This window comes from Muntiacus reevesi, chromosome 15, assembly GCF_963930625.1.
Source record: "Muntiacus reevesi chromosome 15, mMunRee1.1, whole genome shotgun sequence".
In the NCBI taxonomy this organism is placed as follows: domain Eukaryota; kingdom Metazoa; phylum Chordata; class Mammalia; order Artiodactyla; family Cervidae; genus Muntiacus; species Muntiacus reevesi.
The window spans coordinates 9,443,738-9,462,720 of NC_089263.1; the positions used below are offsets into that span (position 1 = coordinate 9,443,738).

At 53.3% G+C, this 18,983-nt stretch overlaps 1 long non-coding RNA gene across 1 annotated transcript in view; it reads right to left on the minus strand.

The window, feature by feature from the left end:
• LOC136147252 (uncharacterized) overlaps window positions 1-18,983 on the minus strand; it is a 37,409-nt gene extending 18,426 nt beyond the window's left edge. The window contains exon 1 of the long non-coding RNA XR_010659127.1: window positions 18,814-18,983. This is a non-coding gene — a long non-coding RNA (uncharacterized lncRNA). The remainder of the gene's footprint in view (window positions 1-18,813) is intronic.

The window sequence follows — 18,983 nt, forward strand, 5'->3', positions numbered from 1 at the left end:
CCTCTCCCTGAGTAAGTGGCCATAAGATATTGACTTTTAAGAACCCAGATGACTGCCATTCCTTGGGTCATCTAAAAGTTATATAGAAACCTTGGGAAGAAGACGGTATCTTAACCTTTCTTTAGTCCAGCTATGAAAGTATCTTGGCCAATGTACAAGTCATACATGAAATGACAAAAACAACAACAGCAAAACCTATGCCAAAAGTGAGTTTTGGTTGTATGAAAGTTCACCATGACTCTGAACGGTAGGAAGACCAGCTCAGAGAGAACAGTTAAGTCAAACCATCATGCTGAGAATAAGGAGAGCAACAGATTGGACAATGCTGATGTGAAGCCTCTAGTACAGTGGTTTTTCAATTCGTGGCTCTTGAGTGTCTTGTGAGTGTCCAAGGTCACAGCAGGGGGTACAGTTTAATAACTATTGTGCTCAAATCTTTCACTTCAACAGGCTAGTTCCACCATGAATAAAAACAAGTTATTATCAGAACTAGTTGTTCCAGTGATTACTCTGTGCAATCACAATTAAAAACCCAAAATGATAAACCTAAAAAGATATTCAGAGTCTCCATCATGAACACCAACTAAAAGCCAACATCCTTACACTTGCAGCATTCATTCATTCAGAATGGACTGAGCTCTTTTTATGTGCCTGGCGCTGTGCCAGGAGCTGGGAATGTAAGTGAAACAGTTCTACTCCCAGCCTCTGAGGGGCTTCCAGCCCCAGGGGAGAGAGAGACACACAGAGCTAACCAAAACAGCATGTTTCATCTGTTCCGAGAGAAGTGGAAGCACTGAAGAGGAAGCCGATGGTACCCACACTTCTGGCACTCAATGCAAAGTTAGGAATTCATTCTGGCAGGATTTTTTTTTTTTTTTTTTTTTGGTCACTATCCTCCTTATAACTAATCTCCTCTGATATTTCCACAACCTTGTCCATGTCTGTGTGTCCTTCTCTCTGTCTTAAAGCTTCAGGTAAATGCCCAAGGGACAAGGAGTTCAATTTATTCACTCAATTTATTCACTCCAGAAGGATGTGGCTCATCAGTTAGACTAAAAAGAAAATCATCTCAAATCCACTCCTTTCCCCATGGAAATGAAAGGGAGGCAGAAGACCCACTCTACTTAAGAACCATGGGAGAAACCTCCAGCTTCTTTATACAAGCCCCAATAATCCAAGGAACAGTGAACCTGATTGTCCCCCAGAGAAATAAGCACCCTGGTCTGACCTTCCCTACCTTTACTCTGTGCCTCTTTCCAGCTGAAGTTCCCATTTCTCTCTCCTCCTTTTCCTTGCTCTGCCCTGCCTACCATACTTTTTGAATACCAAATGAAATCACCTACATTGGACATCTGTCCCAAGCAGTTCTCTTTCAAACTTCCAAAGCTCCTTGTTCACAATGTCAGAGAGTATTATGCCCTGTTCGCTTGCCTCGCTGCCTGCCACAAACTTAAAAACTCCTCCAGGCCAGGGCCCATGACTTACTAATCTTTATGTCCACAAGTGCCTCATACCACGCTGGGAACATCCTACCTGCTTAATAAGTGGGTGTTAAGTAAATGCAAAAGTGAGATAGTTTCCATGGTGAGAAGATAATCACTCTTCCTCCTCCTCCAGGATTCCTGTATTTTCCATGCTACACTCACAGCCCACCCATGCTCCCACCTCCTCCCGACACTCATGACCCACTTCCCAAGGCAGGAAGTGCTAAATGCAGGAAACTGTAAATGCAGAAGCCTGCAGTGTCATCACAGAGGCACAGCTGATCCTGACTTAACAATATTCCCCTAGGACTGGCTGACCCAAGCTGACCACCTCCTTCCAAGTAAGTAACACACACGCGATGGTTCCTTCCTACAAGCTGAAGATGTGAATATTATCTGTCATTTTTCTGTTTTGAATTTTAAAAATATGACTACCTTGGTACACTGATTTTTTTCCCACATCGACCTTAAAAATATTGGATGCTTAGACTCATGGAGATGTCACTTGTATATGTGTATGGAAAGAGAGAGAGCGACATTGTGGAGAGTATTTCCTTAAATTCACTTCACCCTCATGAGAAAACTGAGAAACAAACAAAAAAAAAAAAACTGAAGAAGAAAAGAAAAGGTGAAGTCAAATACTACCCACACAATTTGACAGGAAAGTTAATGGTTCTCTATCAACGCTACTGTGTAAGTTTGTTGTGGTTATGCTTAAGGCATAGTATGCTTTCCTAGCTGAAAAAAATAATCAGTTCTAAAGTCTGATTCCTCATGAAATGCGTGGAAAGAGCATGGAAATAGACTAAAAAAAAACCGGGGAAGATGCTTTCCTTAGTGACCTGCAGTTGTTCAGCCACTAAATTGTGTGGACTCTGTGACCCGTGGACTGCAGCATGCCAGGCTTCCCTGTTCTTCACCGTCTCCTGGAGTTTGCCCAAACTCATGTTCATTGAGTCTTAGACAACTCTCTGCTCTAACCTGACAACATTTTCCTGGGATCCCATGAGGAAATGGGACTTCTTAGTCAGAGGGAAGTTCTCGTGACTGTGTTCACAACACTGTCTTTCCCCATCAGAACAGGGAGCCTATCAGAAAGTTTGAAATGAAACTGTTTATTCTGATGTTGCAAATTGTATTGTTTCCTGCCACCAACCTGTACTCCAACTCCCAAGATGAATATGCCCAAGTGCCACAGAGGTTTTTTTTTTTCCTTTTCTCCTCTCCCTGTTCCCCTGACAAATCCAAGTGCTCTTTTAATAAGCTCTTTAAAAGGGATAACGATCCCAAGCTTCTTCTGTGGGCACACATAACACAGCAAGCACCCCTGGTTCACCTTTGAAATACAGAAAGTGCGGGGGGCATACTGTCTCTCATCGCCGGAAGCAGCAGGCTGTGCCTTGAAGGGGAATCGCTGGCCCACCTGCTTGCTACCTCTCAGCTGAGTGGTCCACAGACTGGAGCCTGCTAGAAAACCCTTTCCTGGCCCCCTGGGCAAGGAGAGATCACCGGGGGAAGCACGGCTTTGTCCCCGAGGGAAGCTCCATCTACCCTCCAAGTGAGCAGCCTTCTCTCCTAAATCCAGTGTGGAATGGAAGCTGGCTTCCAACAAGTTGGCCCGGTTCCATCCAGGCCTGGTCTGTTGCTAGTGGGCTCAACCTAAGGTTCTTAACTTCCCTGGAGCTCAGTTTCTTTAGCAGCGGAGAGGAGACAAGGGCAGTCCCTAAGTCCGTGGGGAGGTGGGATGGGGCGGCTTATGGGAGTGTTAATGTGCGGTGCCTAGCCATGCGCAGGGCTCAGGGTTTGCTTCACTCTTATTTCTTCTTCTTCTTTTTTTTTTTTTTTTTTTTTTTGGTCCATGACTTTCCCTAAAGAATCTTTCTAGTTGTTGGCAATCGACTTTATTGCGCAAAGGTCAATATCTGGCGAAAATCACTCCTGAGCAAAGTCTAGAGATGGGAGGGTCAAACCTGCAAAGTAGATGGATTTCAACTGGGCTGTGAGAATAGATGGAACTGAACAATGCAGCGGGAACTCAGTCGCTCACCAGCCCAGCCCTGGCTGCGCTCCCAGGTGAAGGGGAGTCTCCTACCAGCCAGACCACCCCCCTCCCCCGACCCGGAAGGAGGCAGGGGCGCACCTGTTCCGTCTCCAAGATGTGAAGCGCAAACCTAAGAGCCCGTGGTTTTCGGCAGAGAAAACCGGGTACCGGTTACAGACACAGGAGGTACCTGCTTTTTTCTCCTGCCCTCAACTGAAGCTTGAGTCCAATTACTCCCAACACTCCCAAGCCTCCCCATCAAGTCACTTTACCGAGTTCTTGCAGATTTTTATCCCTTCCCCAACTCCACCCCAAACTGTTTTCAGCTTCAGGAGGCCATGGAGGACCAGGAGGCAGGGATCCCCCCCACCCCATCTCCTGCCCACGCAGGAGAGCCAGAGAACTTGGTTCTGCAGAAAAGTAAAGGTAGGCGGCTAAGGGTTGTGTGTGGCTGGGGGCAGGGTCATGCGAATGCGCCCCCACCTTGCAGGACCACAGAGCACATTCCTGCTTCCAAGGCTGGATGCCTCCAGGAGCATCAATAGACTTTTGGTTCTGGAGGGAACATTGAGTTTAGCAAGCCTGGGAGGGAGCTGAAGATTTCCCAGGAAAAGAGAAGGTTAACTGGAGCCACAGTGATGAGTAGCTCCTCCCTGACCATGAGTCCCTGTCACCATTACACACACACACACACACACACACACACACACACACCTGTTCAATGAATCTCAAACTAAGGCCATAAGGCTTTCCTCAACCATTGGCTCAGGGCCAGACCCCACAGCATTACTCCTCCCCCGCAGGAGCAGTTTCTCCTTCTACACTGTTCTGCCCACTGGTTTCAGTCCCGATTCCTCCTGGACAGTTCGTTCAGCCTGATTCCCACCCTGCACAGCACTGGGTGGTTGGGGGGGGGGGGGAGCCTAGCGTGGCCACTGACATATCAGTTTCTCTGGCTGAGCTGGGTAGACGAGGCTCAGACCCCTGGGTTAGCAGCTAGTCCCTCCCAGCAGCACCAGGCTCACCTCCCAGGGCCTGCTGAAACACAGCCCAGCCTCTAGTTCACGCCTTTCTCTTTTCCTAGTTTCTTTAAGCTAGCCATAGAGGTCTTACACGGTGGGTAAGGGTGGGGAGATCCCCTTGCATTCCTTCTACACACACACATACTTACGCACACTTCTATCAACCTGCTACTGCCCAGACCACCGAGCCAAAGGCTGTCCTGGAGCAGAAAGGGGTGGGGAGGAGGAGAGAAGGAAAAACCAATGAATCAAGTTTGCTCTCTCCACCTAGAAAGTTGTATAGCACTCAAGAGAGGAGTCAGCCTGGAGGGAAGGGTACCAGGGGAAAGAGTTGGCTGGCCCCAAAGTTTCAGCAAGGCCACTGCTGCGGGGTAGAAGAGACAGAAGAAGGGCTGGAGGGATCCACCTCAGAAGAGGAAGGAGGCCAGGGCTGTTGCCAAGAGACTAGATGGGGGTGATGAATCCTGGGGCCTCCCAGGCTTTGCCGCAGCCCCACTTGGCCAAAATCGAAGGCTGGGTAGGTCGTGGGAGTAGGGTTGGGGGGAACACATGACGGGCTGTCTCAGCATGGGCCACCAAACTCGGGTGACTAGACCTGGACAGGAGACTTTCCTCTTTCTCAGAGCAGTCAGGTACCCAGAGATGCCAGGCCAAGGCTGGGGGAAGGGCAGAGGGCAAAGGAGCGCTGTCTGAACCACCCTTAGCCGCAGGCAGCGCCAGGAATCCGAATCCAGTGGAAGAGTGAGGGCAGAGGTCTTGGTGGCGCACGGATTTCTCTGGATCACAGGTTGCTTTCCCTAGTTTCTACAGTTCCAGGTCGTGTCCTCATCTTTTATTCAGACTAGGCTTCGGGCTCTGGCCCTCTCGGGGTCCCCGGCAACCTCAAAGTGCTTGCCGGACTGGGGACGTGCCCGCCCTGGGCTAGAGTCATCAGGGCCCGTGTCCCCAGTCCCCGAGTGGCAGCTCTGCCTGGCGGGCGGTCGGTGGTAGCAAGAGCAGGAAAGGCAGCCACAGGCCGCGCACAACTTTTTTTGAAACGCATTGCTGTTCCCCTGAAAGGTGTTATAACAGCAATTCAATTACTGTAAATGGCGCACAGCGTCCTCGCAGCTGGAAAGTCGGTAACGAACTGTGGCCGAGCGGTGCAAAGGAATGGGGCTAAACGCACGCTGTTTATTTCCCTCTCCTCTTTCTAATATCCCCTCTTTCCGACTTTTCTTCGCTGTGTACTAATCATAGCTGGACCACAGGTTAATTAACTCCAAAGAGCTTAGTCTATCTGGACAGAAACACACTGAGAAATTGGCAGGCGATCCTAAAAACTGGAGGTGTGATCAAAAAGATCACCTGAAATTCCCTGCGTTTCCCTACAGGCCTGCAAAGGAACAGAGTTCAGGCTCTAGTGGCAAACCGCCGGGAGTGTGGTCACCTGGGCGTGTGTGGAGTAAAAATATTCATGTCTGGGCTTAGATCGAGGAGCCGTGGGCACCAGGAGACGGTGCCCACGAAATCCCACGTGGCATGGTCTGCAGGCACCCAAGGGGACGTGGGGTCTGTTGCTGGTGTGTCGCCACTTACAGGCCTCTGGAGACAACCCACACACTGGCCATTTGTGTCTTGGCCCGGTACATTTCCGGCTAAACTTTAACGAGCGGTCCATGAAATTAACAATATCAACAAAAAGGAGGCAAAGTGTTGGGGGAGGCAGGAGGCAGGTGGGAAGAGCTGCCTGCTTTCCTGAGTGGCGCTAAATCATTACAGTACTCCATATGTTAAAATCTAGAGGGAGGGCTGGAGGAGGGGGAGAACCCCTCACAAGTCAGCCTGGCAACCATTTAAATAAAGGTAAAATTAACATTTGCTCCTTTGAAGTTAGAGAACAGACAGCTTAAAAGCGGATTTTATTTAGTGGATGTCATATCAAAAGAGGAAGAAAGGCGTTGCCTCGCCTGGAGTTTTTAGTTTTTTTTTTTTTTTTAATCATTTTTAGAAAAGGCCAAGATGGCAACGCGGGAATTCGAGTACTTTCTCGCCGCCCCGCGGGGCCGGCCTCTCCCAGCCACCACGGGAGGTTTCCAACAGTGGAAACGCTGAGTTTTCCGAGCTCATGGTAACACAGCCAGAAGATGCCTCTGGTTGCTCCCCTTTCCCCACCCAACTCTCGGGAAGGTTTGCATGTTTCACTCCTGGAGAGGGCAAGAGCGTGCAGCCTGGCAGAGGGGTTGAAATGGGGCCCCGCCGTGCGCGCCAGCCTCCAGCGCCGCTGGGCTCCCCCTCTGAGCCCCGAGCCCTCCCTGCCCTGGGCAGCGACCCCCAGAGCCACCCTGTCCGGAGAGGTCCAGCAGCTGCGAACAGGGGTGCACTCTCAGGGTCTCCTGACTCGAGGCAGGACAGGCCGAGGCGCGCGCGGGGCCCAGCCCAGGGTTTGCCCGGGGATGATCCTGGAGCAGGGTGCTCCGCACACGCGCTACCCTGGACGTCCCGAGCTCTGGCTCAGGGGCTACCAGGGGCTCTGGGGTGGTTTTCGGCTTTGTTTGCTTTAAAACCTAGAGGCGCGGCTTCCTTTCCCGCTCCCTGAAGCCTCTGACCTGCACTTTGCAGTTCTCCGCTGTGTCGCCCTTTTTTCCTCCCCCAAGGCGAGGCCAGGACGGGTTACTCCTATCCACAGCTCCCAGGGCTGGAGATTTCAGAACGTGGGGACCCGGAGGTCACCCGCAGCCCGTGGTTTGGAGCGACCACCCTCTTCCCCATTCCTGAAGTTCCTGTTTAATAGGTTGCGGAAGGGGCAGTCCGCGCGGGTCCTTGGCGGGGCCGGCACTCGGGAGTTTCACCTCCCCTCCAGGCCCTCTGTGGTGGGCAGAGAGGGCAGTCCTCAAAACCGCGTCCTCGTGGGGTCTCGTGATGGAGCCTCCTGCCAGCTCTGCATACTGCAGGGAAGACCCCCGACGTCCCGGTGAAGGCGCCCCAAGCCCTCTCCGGCCCTGGTGCAGCGGGGATGGCGGGCACTCGGCGCGCCCGCCGTGGCCTTGAGCCCCGCCTAAGCCTCGTCCCGCCGGGCCGTCTCCCCGCTGGGGCCCGGGCGCGGCTCCGGCTCGGAGGCGGCGCCGTTTCCTTTCGGCCGTGGGTGTTCTCCAGCCTCCCCGGCTTTCTGTCCGTTAGCCCGCCGGCCCTTTTTCCAGCGCTCCTCCTGGAAGCCAGGACAGGGCCCCGCCGTATTCAAGGCACAAAAGCCCGGCTTTTAAAGCCCGTCTGGGAGCCTCGGTCCCTCGTAGGAGACAGAGACAGGGCGAGATTGAGAACCCAGGGGGTCGCCCTCTTGCAAAGAGAAGGCTCCCCTTCGTTTGCATCTCTGGTCAAGGGTTTAGAAGTTATTCTCAGGGCTGCTGTCTATTCCTTTCCGGTGGGTCTGGAAAATAGATCCAGACATATATATATAGGACATACCGATTTAGAAGAGCCGCCGCCCTGTAGATATAGGGCCGCTGACTCCCAAACCTCCGGGGCGGGAGGTCTGCCCTGATAACCTGAGTGTCTGCCAAGGGTCTGGATGTGAGATTTGAGGGGCACTCTGCTTTTCCCCCGCCTTTCTTCCGGAATCCCAAATCCAGGGGGTCCGAAGCCGAGTCGCCCACTCGGGCTGGTACAGGGGAGACAGTGGCTGCAGCGGAGGCCTGTCCCCCTCCCCAGCGGCCACCCGGGTTCAGCGCCTGCTCCCCAACTAGGAGGGGCCGGCAGCGGCCGCTCGGGTGGACAGAACCTAGAGCAGTCAAGGATTTGAACTTGTAAAACCAGTTAGAGCAACTCAACACTTTTCCCTTTCTGCCCACCTGTTAAAGAACACATGTTTTTAAACGGTTTGACTTGGTAATTCAGAGAACAGGAGACATTCTTTACTCTGGCCTCTTCCTTCCCTGTGAGGTCACCGCTCTTAACACATGCACTTAAGAGAAGTTCTTAGGAATCTAACTTCTGCTCATCTTGGTCTCAGACTTAATGAAACCCAACGATAATTTAGATTATTTCCCCAAGGTACCTTGTTGTTTGTCTATGCTAGCTAGGTAAATAGGAAAACTGGCAAAATGATGATGAATTGGCCGTTCTTTTTTATCTTCCTAAAGTTGGCTAAACTAAGAGAAATTCATTTTAGATGACTCCCATTTTAGCATAGCTGGCATTACTTCTGCTTGTTCACAAAGTCTTTTACAGCCCCGACTGTCAAACCAGCTTCTTTGCATCTACTCAGCCTGGTCCCATTTCAGAATTCCTTAGAACTGTTCTCATAGGACCCACCCTCCCTGCTCCTTTATTTTCCCCCTGCACCAGCCATGGATCAATCAGAGAGACAATTGATTTTCCTGTGTCCTGTTTGAACCAGAAAATGCTGACATCTTGAGGGGTTGGATGCAATTTGAGTGAGCACGAAATCCCACAAAATATGAAGCAGCCAGGCCAATCTCCAGGTTTAACAAAGTTGTGTGTTCATATACATGTATATGTGTAAGTGTGTACTTATGTTTATCTACCCAAACTTGCATAAGATTGACAGTGGGAAGAAATTTAAATGTAATGTAGGGGCACAAGTTGAATGAGAAATCATCTTAATAATCTGGATAAATGAAGAGGAGACCCAGACCTAAATGTCTAGGAGTAAATCGCTAATTATGAAATCCAAAACTCTTTTGAGCTAGGGTCCTATGCTTGCCAGAAAATGGTCATTTTTTTCTCTCTTTTATTAGAAATAAGATCCTAAATTCCTTTTGACTGAAAAGAAGTTACGAGACAAGATGCAATTTTCTCTTTCTTTTCTGACAACTCTGTCATCCAAAGGATCACAGCCATGTCAGGGTGTCTGTCTTGGAAAGAAAAAAGGGAGGGGGAGGAGAGAAAGAGTGAGCTAGTGAGAGAAATACTGCAGCCCGTGGCCATCTTTGCATCAAATTTTTCCAGACCTCTATTTTTGATTGTGATCCCACTGATCTGAGTTTGAAATGCAAGCACAGTGAAGCCCCTAAGCCTTCAATCGTGTGAAATTTTCAAAAGATCTCTAGAAGCAATCTCAGGCTGCCTGACCCCTGACAGGCGCCGATCTCTTTATTCCTCTCTCTGCCGGCACTTCATTTGTTGGAATATCTTTCAGATTTGCACCTCCAGATGACAAACCTGAGTGTTTATTATGTGTACATGAATCGGAAATCTTGAAGCCCGCACAAAAGCACCATCTTAAACATAATATTTAATTTCCCGGCCTAAGTGCCTGCTTCTTTATTTGCTTTTCATTAGCTTAAATATTTTTTCCAGGTCTCCCCATGTGTCACTTTGATATTTAGATGATTCTCTCTTTTAATCATCATTTCCCCCTTGAAAAAAAAAATCCCCTGTCTTCTGCGTCTGCGGAACTCACACTGCCACGTCACCGCGCGGCGGGCAGGGAGGCCGCGGAGCTGGACGCAGCGCCGATCGGAGTCTGGGGGGGCGCCTCTCCGGGCGGGGTTGGGGGCTGCGGTGTTACAGAGAAACGCTTGATTTGTAGCCGGCGGCCAGGGCTGGGCTGGGACCGCTGACCACCTCGTGTCTCATTCCACCTCTTCTCCTTCAAGCTCTTTTAGAGTCTTCTCCTTTTTTTAAGAACAAAACAGAACCTCAGGTGGCATGGAAAGGTGCTGCTTTCAGCCGCCGGGAGTCGGGCCCGCAACTGTGTCTTGAGCCAGGGCGCCGAGTTTAGACATCTCACCCCAATCGTGCGGGCACTCCTTCCGGCCCCGCATCCCCTACCACCAGGCTCTCTGTGGACCGCAGATCCTGGGGGTTTGAGGGCGCTAGAGGCAGAGGGAGTGTGGGGGAGGGCTTCCTGGGAGACGATTGCTTTGTTAAACTTCCCTCTGTCGAATAATTCCGCGGACAAGATTTTGGGGTGGGGACGTTGCCCACCCTTCCCCCAATCTCAGCCCCAGAGTGAGCTTGAGAGCCCAGCCCGGCACCCAGGTGGATCGAGATGGCACGGAGACTCACCCTCCCCTGCATAAGCGGGAGGTTGAATCGCCACCCACAAGCCCAGTCCCAGGTCGCGGAGGTGGTGGGCTGAAGCCTGAACGCCCCTCCCTCTGTGTTTGGATAGGCCGTGTTGCTATGATTAACTTATTAAATCCCCTCGTAATTATTTTAATTCGACTCGAAAAAATACTTTGGGCGGCGGTTGCGATGTGTTTGTATTTATCCATCCCCCCCATAAAACCTGTGTTAAAACAAATGTTACTTTTCTCTCTCTGTACATAGACCCTCCCTATTTGAAATAGACCGCAGGGACTGCCATTAGATCGAATGGCAAGTCTTTATGGAAAGTGTTTTGCATAATTACATACCAAAGCCAGAACAGTCACCTCCACATTTTATGGGTCACAAACCATCAACAATTGCCACATTATTGTCCACGAAACCTTAGTCCCTTCATTGATGGAGCGGACTCCACTGCTAATCTAGAACGGGAAAGGATGGAAATTTCTTCTAATAAGAACCCGAGAAGATTATGTGCCCACTGACAACGTGTTTACATATAGTTATAAAGTTCAGAGGACCGACGGGGGAGAGGAAGGGAAATCGGGGGAAGCCTGATTAAGAGCCACGCATTGGTCTAATATAGATAGTGCATCAAAAGGAGTGTCTGAATGTCCTCCCCTTTTCAGATCCGACCCCTTCCTACCTTTGTCATGCAGTAATTAAGATATTCTTATTTAGACAGACAGCGTCTCTAGTAACTGAATAATATTAGCTCCTTTGATGTCAAACTTTTGACAGTTATCACACGAGCACTGGGCAATTTAGCACAAATTCCCTCCTTAAACACACACACACACACACACACACACACACACACACACACACACACACACACACACACACACACACAGAAAACCCCCATTGGCTTTGAAGAAATCTAATAAGTGTGATCCTTATCACCAAAAGATCTAAATCGCTGCCGACAGGCCGCCCAGCTATAAATTACATTTGGTGTTACATAATGAAGCCGAATTTGGGTTTTAGCTCATTGAGGCAGTGTTGGTGGGAACTGGGACGGCCGCCCCCGCCCCGGAATTCCTGTGTCCCCATTCCCGACTCCCAGAGCCTCTGTCCACTGTAAGAGCAAAACCTCACAAAATCGAGGGGTCAGGGCAGAGATGGGGGATCAGCCAAGGTGCGGGCAGCTGCGGGCGCGGAACTCAGCGCCCTCGTTTCGGCTCCAGAGCGCAGGGCAGGTTCAGCAGCCACCTACTGCCGGACGCCACTTCGCCGTGGCTTTCAGAGCTTGGGCGCCAAATTTGGGATTTGCCAGATGGCAGGACTATCTCCGCGTCTGTTATATTGTGTGTGCGCGCGCGTGTGCTTGAGGAGTGTCTCGGGGTCGGGGCGAGGATGGGGATGGAGCGCAGACACCGATCGGCCTTTGCCCGAGCTGCCTCTCGCAGCCTGGACCCGTCCCGGGGCTCGGGGCATCTCCGGGCCGCCCCGCCGCAGGCGCCAGGCGGAGTCCCGCCACCCCGCCCGTACAGACCGAGGCCCCGAGGCCCAGACGCGCGGAGCTAGGGGAGGGGTGGAAAGAGCGCTTCCCTCCGAGGAGAAACGGGGCGCGGGGTGGGGGGGGCAGGCGAGTTGGAAGTGAAGGGGGCAGAGAGGGCGGGTGGGGAGGGCTGAGACGGTGATGGTGACACCTGGAAGGCATTGTCCTTGCGAGCGACACCTGTCAATCTCCGCTCCGGGGTCTCGGGGCAGGGGGCGGGGAGGCTGATGTCATCGCAGAGTCCCTTCCCGGCCGAGGGCGGGGAGGATTGGGGGGGAGGCGGGGGCGAGCGGAGCCAGGCGGCCTGGGAGACGGGTGGGGGAGGAAAGAGAAAATAAACAGCGGTTGCTCTCTCTCGCCGCGTGCTCTGCTCTGAATTTACACGGCCATCAATATTCCAACTTTTAGTTATTATTTCTCATCTCGAAGGGCCTGCCTTGCCTTGTCACTGGGGGAGGGGGAACTGGTCCAAGGCCACACAGCATCCTCTATACCTGGGAGCATCCCGCCATCCCAAAAGCCTGGGGGGGGGGGGGCTGACCCTCCTTCCAGACCCACCTCCCTCTTTGCCCGGCGGCTATTCCCCTCCGGAGGCTGCAGGCTTAAGGAGGAAACACTCGGGATGAGTTGTGAAAAGTCTTGTGAGATTGCAGGGGGTGAGGGGAGAGTTAATTAACGCGGGGCTGGCTCAGCGAGTGGGAGAGCGGGCGGCGGCGTGGGTGGGCGGGCCGGGTCGAACGCGGGGATGCGCTCGGTGCGGGGGGCTTGTGATCTGAGGGCCCAACTTGGAGGCCTCGGCTGGAGGGGGGTGTGGGGGGCGGGAGGAGCGATGTGAGGGGTCCTCCGCGGGGGCTGCTGGCGTGCCCCGCGGAGCCTCCGGTTGGTCCCGGGGAAATTCTGATCTCCCACCTACCGAGCTGGCACCCCCACCCCCCTCAGCGCTCCTGGACTCTCCCTCTGCCTATTCTTTTCGGCCCGAGCTAATTAGCAGCCTGCCAGCGGCCTGATTTATGGAAACGCTCGGGCGGGCGGAGACGCGAGGCGAGCCGCGGTCGGGTGCCTCGGGGCGGAGAGGAGGAGGAGTCTCAGCGGCCCCCTCCGCCCGGCCGGAAACTGGGAGTTGCTCTCCCCGCTACCCAACCTCCAACCCCGGCGGGCCGGGCGCCCCCGCGCCCCCCGAAGCCCTAGCCTGGGACGCTGGAAACCCTGGCGCCAGAGGGGCGGGCAGGGGGCGGTGGCCGCCCGGCGGCTGGCGGGATCCCCGCCGCCGGGTTCCAGCTCGGCTGACCCGGAGGGCGGGCCGAGCCCGCGGAGAGTGGGAGACATGTGCGCCCGGTTGGGGCACCTCCTTCCCCACGGCGTGGTCTGCAGAGAAGGAAAAGGGACAGGAAGGGGGGAGAGGCCGCTGCACCGGGTGGGCAGCGGGCCCCCTGGCCGCGGGGCAGGGGGAAGCGTCTCAGGCCCGGGTGGGCAGCGTGGAGCCACCAGCCCAGCGTGGCCCCCACGTCGCTAGTGACTGTCCCCGGGAAGGGCGTGGTTCCTTTCCTCTCCCTTTCCCCGGGTCTCATCTTCAAAGTCGTGCGAGTCGGAGCCTCCAGACTAGAATCGGAATTTGGAGCTGGGCGAAGGCTGGGGAGCGGGGAAGCACAGGACAGGTCTAAGAGCCGCCCCCGCTGGCACTTGCCCGCAAACTCGGGCGCTGTCTCCTCGCTGGTCTTGAGTTGCGCCCGCTGGCCCCGAGAGAGAAGACGGGAGAGGTGCTCCCAGGCTTCCCAGGTGCCCCCAGAAGTGAGGATGGAGAGAGCAAGGGGAGGAGGGTTCGGGGGACCAAGTGCAGGGACCTGTTGCTGGCGCTCCAGCAGAGTGGTGCCTCTCCCCGGGGGACAGGCTTCTCCAAGAAGCAGCATCGCACAGGGGCAGAGGGAACGGGGGAAGCCTCTGGGCCCTCGTCGCCCGGGAGAATTGTTGGAGGCAAGAGACCTGGCAGACCCAGAAGGCTGGAAGTCCCTGGCATGCTCCTTCAGAGTTTGCGGGGCAGGGAAGGGACTGAGGGTTGAAATCACTGGGAAGGGGACCAGTTCCCCCAAGCCTGGGCCCAAAGTTGCTGTTGTGGGGAGCTTGAGATCTCCAAGAAAATGTGTCAACTGTCTTTTAAAACACCCTACCAGTTCACCTTCCTTAGAACTGTATCTCCGACCCTCTAACTGGGGGAGATGCAGAATTAAGACCTTTCTCCCCATAGCAAGACCTCCGGATGCCTGTCCCGGGGGTCACTGTCTTTTCCAGGTTCCCTCCTAGACAAGGCCATTTGATGTCAGTGACAACCGGAAGGGCTCCCAGCGCCACCCACCCAGGGCCCCTGGGAAATTTAGTTTTCTGCTCTTCTTCACCTTCCAACTTCTGCTACCAGTTCCAAAGGGGTCCAGCAGCTCCTGGTCTTTCTACACCTTGGCTGGAGGAAGTTGACACCCTCAGCTGGGTGGGGAGCTGAGTTGAGCACCCATCTCTCTCATACATAGCATTTAGTCTCCTGGGTGGGGCTCCCTCTGAATTTCTAACCATGCTGAGGGCTGAAGTCACCTGCCCAGACAAACCGCGGTGGCCGAAATCTGCCCAAGTCTAAGCGGAGAGACCCATCCCCGTCAAAGTGTTGCCTTTAGGCAGCGCGGGTGCCAGGACTGCTGGGTCATCCAAGGGCCAAGTTTCAGTCTCAGGGCCTCACCAGGCCATGGCTCCCAGGGCAATCGCAGGCCGATTTCAGAATCTGCAGCCTGCCCAGCAAACGCTGGTGGTTAGGCGCCCAAGTAATATTCTTCATTCGTCTTTTTCAAAGTTGATTTATCGCAATCGACAGGTTAAAGCCTCATCTGACTTCATTACTTTTAAAAGCTGTCTATTTCACAACTGTCACTTTTCATCGCTTAACTCAAATAAATACTTGAAGAAATGAATTGGAAGAGACTTTTAGATCATGTTTATAATTCTTGGTCGCCACGTTAACATTCTAATGACCTGACCCTCTGAGTTTCTGTAGACTCCTAAATCGGACTGAAATTTCCTGCATTTATACCAGAAAATGCCAGGGAGGGTGAGCGAGCCGGAAATACGGACTAAAAGAAGTGCAGCTGGTGACAAGTTGGCAGCCGGGTGCAGCTTCAACAGTCTCCCCGATGGGGGCCAGGGCCTAGGCCAGGTACCCAAAGCCCCTAGGTAAGGGGGAAACTCTCCGGGCAGGGCTCTGGGAATCGAAATGCTGAAAAGAGGGCCCAGCCTACTGTCTGCGCCTGGAGCCCGGGTCCCAGAGAGCCGGGGGCAATCCTCAGAGGAAGTTCAGGCAGGACAGAAGTTCTGTTCACCGTGACTATTTATGACTATGATTACTTCTGACATTGTTTCCAAACTGGTTCTAATGGGCCCCACAACCGCAGGTTGAGAGTGACAGGATGAAAGGCAGTTCCTGCCCATCGTCTTTGACTTAGAGCTGCGAGATACCCACAGAAGTCAAGTGTGGAAACGAAATCTTGTGGATGGGAATAGTTAAATAATTTGAAATAGTTTCTTCTTCCATTTTGCTATCATTTGCCCAATGCTGGGTCTTCTGGAGCTAGTGTTAATCTCTCTCTCACCCACCAACCCACAAGGAACCAGCTCTCAGAAGTGTAATAGGTTGGGGGAAAAAAGAAGGGAAAACAGAAAGTGGGGGTGGGGGGTGGACACCAAAGGGGAGAAAAGTTTTCTTAAAAAGAGAGAGAAGGAAAAGAAAGAAAAAAGAAAAACTATCAAACTGGAAAACTGCCTAGTTTGGGGACAAACCAATAAGGAGAGCATTAGATTTTCTTTCCTGTATTTTTCTTTCTTAAAATATATGTATGTGCGTAGATGAAGAAGAAGAAAAAGAAAAAAAGAAGGAAGGCTCCCGAGCCCGGGGAGGAGCTGCCTAACCCTCCGGAGGGTCCGGGCCGGGGCTGACCCCGCGCGCGCTCACCGGGCCAGCGGACCCTGCTCCGCCGCGCCGGCCCCGCCCGGGTCCCGCTGCGAATACGAACTTCGCGGGCTCCCGGGACCACGGCGCCCTCAACGCGCCCCGCCGCGCTCCCCGACCCCGCCAGCTTCGCGGTCGCGGCCCTGGGCCTCCGCCCACCCCGAGAACCCGCAGGCCGTGCGGGTCTGAGCGCTCCCCGCCTTTTGGCGCCGAGGCATAAGGGAGGCGGCGGGAGTGACGCTCGCAGGCCGCCGGTCTCTGCCGGAGCGAGGCCGCGGCGCTCGGCGCGGACGGCCGGGCGCTCTGCCGCGCCCTGGAGCGCCACCTCGCTGCGGAAACGGGAACTCCTCGGCCGCCCCGCGCAGCCTCCCGCCTCACTGGACCGTCAAGAGTTTTCCCTGCATCATCTAAACTTGAAGACAAGCCGAAACGCACAGGCCACCTTCCCACCGACCGACATGCCCGCAATGTCTGCACTGGGTGAAAGGGAAAATCATAGGAGAAAGAGGAGCAAATATACAGATACAGCATCACCGAGTCTAAGTGGTGATGTTGCTTTCATAGAAAACATGAAATAAATGAGCGGTGTCTTCTCGGAGGCCACGGATTTGGGCCGTCGTGTGTTCCAGGGCCACTCAGCTGTGGCGGCTGCAAATATCTCCCAGGAGGCGGGTGCTTATGAAGTCAAACCTTCCCAATTACAATTTCCACCCATATCCACTCATTCTCATCAGATGGACATAAAGAGGGGCTGTGCCATGCCTGTCGCCAGCCTACTGGGACCTTGTCCCTCACCAACCCTCGTCTCTGCTGACAAAATAACCACAAAATGCCGCCCCTGACTTGCACACCTGTAGGTCAGTGAAAACAGGAAAGGCAAGAAGTGCAAATCACAGCATTTCTCTTCAAGGTGCAAGTTTGACCCTATTTTATCCGGTTGGTAACTTAAGAGTTTTGTCCTACTCTTCAGCTCCCACGACTAAAAATACACAGAAAATTTAACTCACTTAGATGTGCATTTGTTCAATTTGGTGTTTCAAAGCGCACTGCCCCAGACACAGGGTGATTAGTAAAATATTTCACAACACAAGATTTTTTTCCTGTTAAAAGTAGAGAGTATTTACTTTAGGGGCCCGTGAAGATTTGTGTGGTTTCTTTGTTTTGAGGCAGGTACAGAACCTGTCTCTAATTGAGTTTTGACTGCAAGTTTGTTTTTGTTGAAAGGAACTTGGTGGGTCCCACAGAGAATGATGGTTGGTCTGGGGACTGCGGGTGGGGGGAGACTGTGCGTGTGGTGGTGGGTAAGCCCTGGCATTTTCCTGCCCAGGCAAAGGCAACATGGAGAGTCTTTCCCGGAAACTCTGCCCTCCCTGAGTTGGCAGGGTGAATTCTCAAAGGGCTGGTGGGAAAGGAGGGAATGCTCCTTCTCCCTGTAAGCAGCACTCCTCAGTGAAGATTAGGGGGCTCTCTGAGGGCCCTTGCTCGCAAATTACAGGGCTGCATCAGGAAAACAGCCACGTTGGCTTGCTGGGTGGTTGTTCCTTCTCCATCAAGCCAGGAAAGATTCCTGAGAGACCCGATGGGAAAGAGGCCCCAATTTCCTAGCAGGACTTGAATGAGGATTCCTCACCCCAGCCAGCTGAGAAGGGGTGGCCCAGCCCCTGGGAGTTCTGGGGCTTTCTCACCAGAAGGGATGCTACGTTGGGGTCGAAGGGAATAGCTGAGAGACCCTGGGAACTAGGAGACAATTCCTATCAGGGTTCAGGGGTCCACCGAGGGACAAGGATGAAAACAGAGGAGAGGAAAGCAGAGAAAATGATAGACTTGAATCTATGTGCCTCTAGTTCTGAGAAGTCTCTAAATTGGAAAGCTTTTTCTTCTTTCTCCTTCCCTCCTTTTATCTTCTCTCTCTTCATTTCTCTCTCCTCCCCCTTGGCTTCTCACATTCAGACTTTCTGGGTTTTTTTCCCCCCACTGAATAATGCCTGGAGATGAAAAATGATTTTTATTGCTATTACACTTCCTACCGCAAGATGCAGTGCAAGGCGGCAGAGTTTGTATTACAACTATGTCACAATGTTTCACTGATGCAAAACATGTAGCCAGAGGGTGTTGCTAATGACTCCTGGATTAGAGAGAGATTGAGACTGGGAGAAGGAGAAAGAGAGAGAACAAGAGAGAAAGAGAGGAAGGCAGGAGAGAGAAGAATTTCATTAAAGGAAAGCGGAAGGGGGATGTCACCATATAATCAAGTCTAATAATCTCATCAGGGTATTTTCAGATTTCGAGGTTTTACGAGTGTGAACTAGAGAGAGAGAGAGCAATATCCTTTTAAACACCATAAAGGTTGCCTTTTTTTTCTTTGCATGTTAAATAACTATTAATTATGTTTACAGTCAATTAAGTGAAGAACTCTCCTTTGGAAAGAATCAAACTTCGGAAAACCCTTAATATCAGATTAAAGGGTTTTCCAGGGGCCGCCCCGCTTGGAGGGAGGTGGGGACCCGGTAGTCACCCCGCAGTGTGCGGACCGCCGCGGGGCCTGCGGAGGCTCACCGCCCTCGCCCGCGGTCGTGCACACACTTGCGCACCTGCCCCGGACGGCCCGCCCGGGCCCGGGGCTCAGCCTCCGCTCGGTCTTGGCCAAACAGTCCCTCCGGGCTCGGAACTCCCCGGCGCCCTCCCCCGACACCCGCTCTACTTGGGGAAGCGGGAGGTTTCGAGGTTCCTACCGTGGCCCGGGCCGGTCCCACCGCCCTGCGGTCCGCTTCTGCCCCCCGGGGCACAGCGAGGAGGGCATCCCCTCGGGGCCGCGGCCCTTTGAACTCGTGAGCCCCGGGCTCCCGGCCGGCGGCGCGGAGCTCGCTCGGGGCCCGGCTGCGGAGCGGAGTGTGGGTGGCGG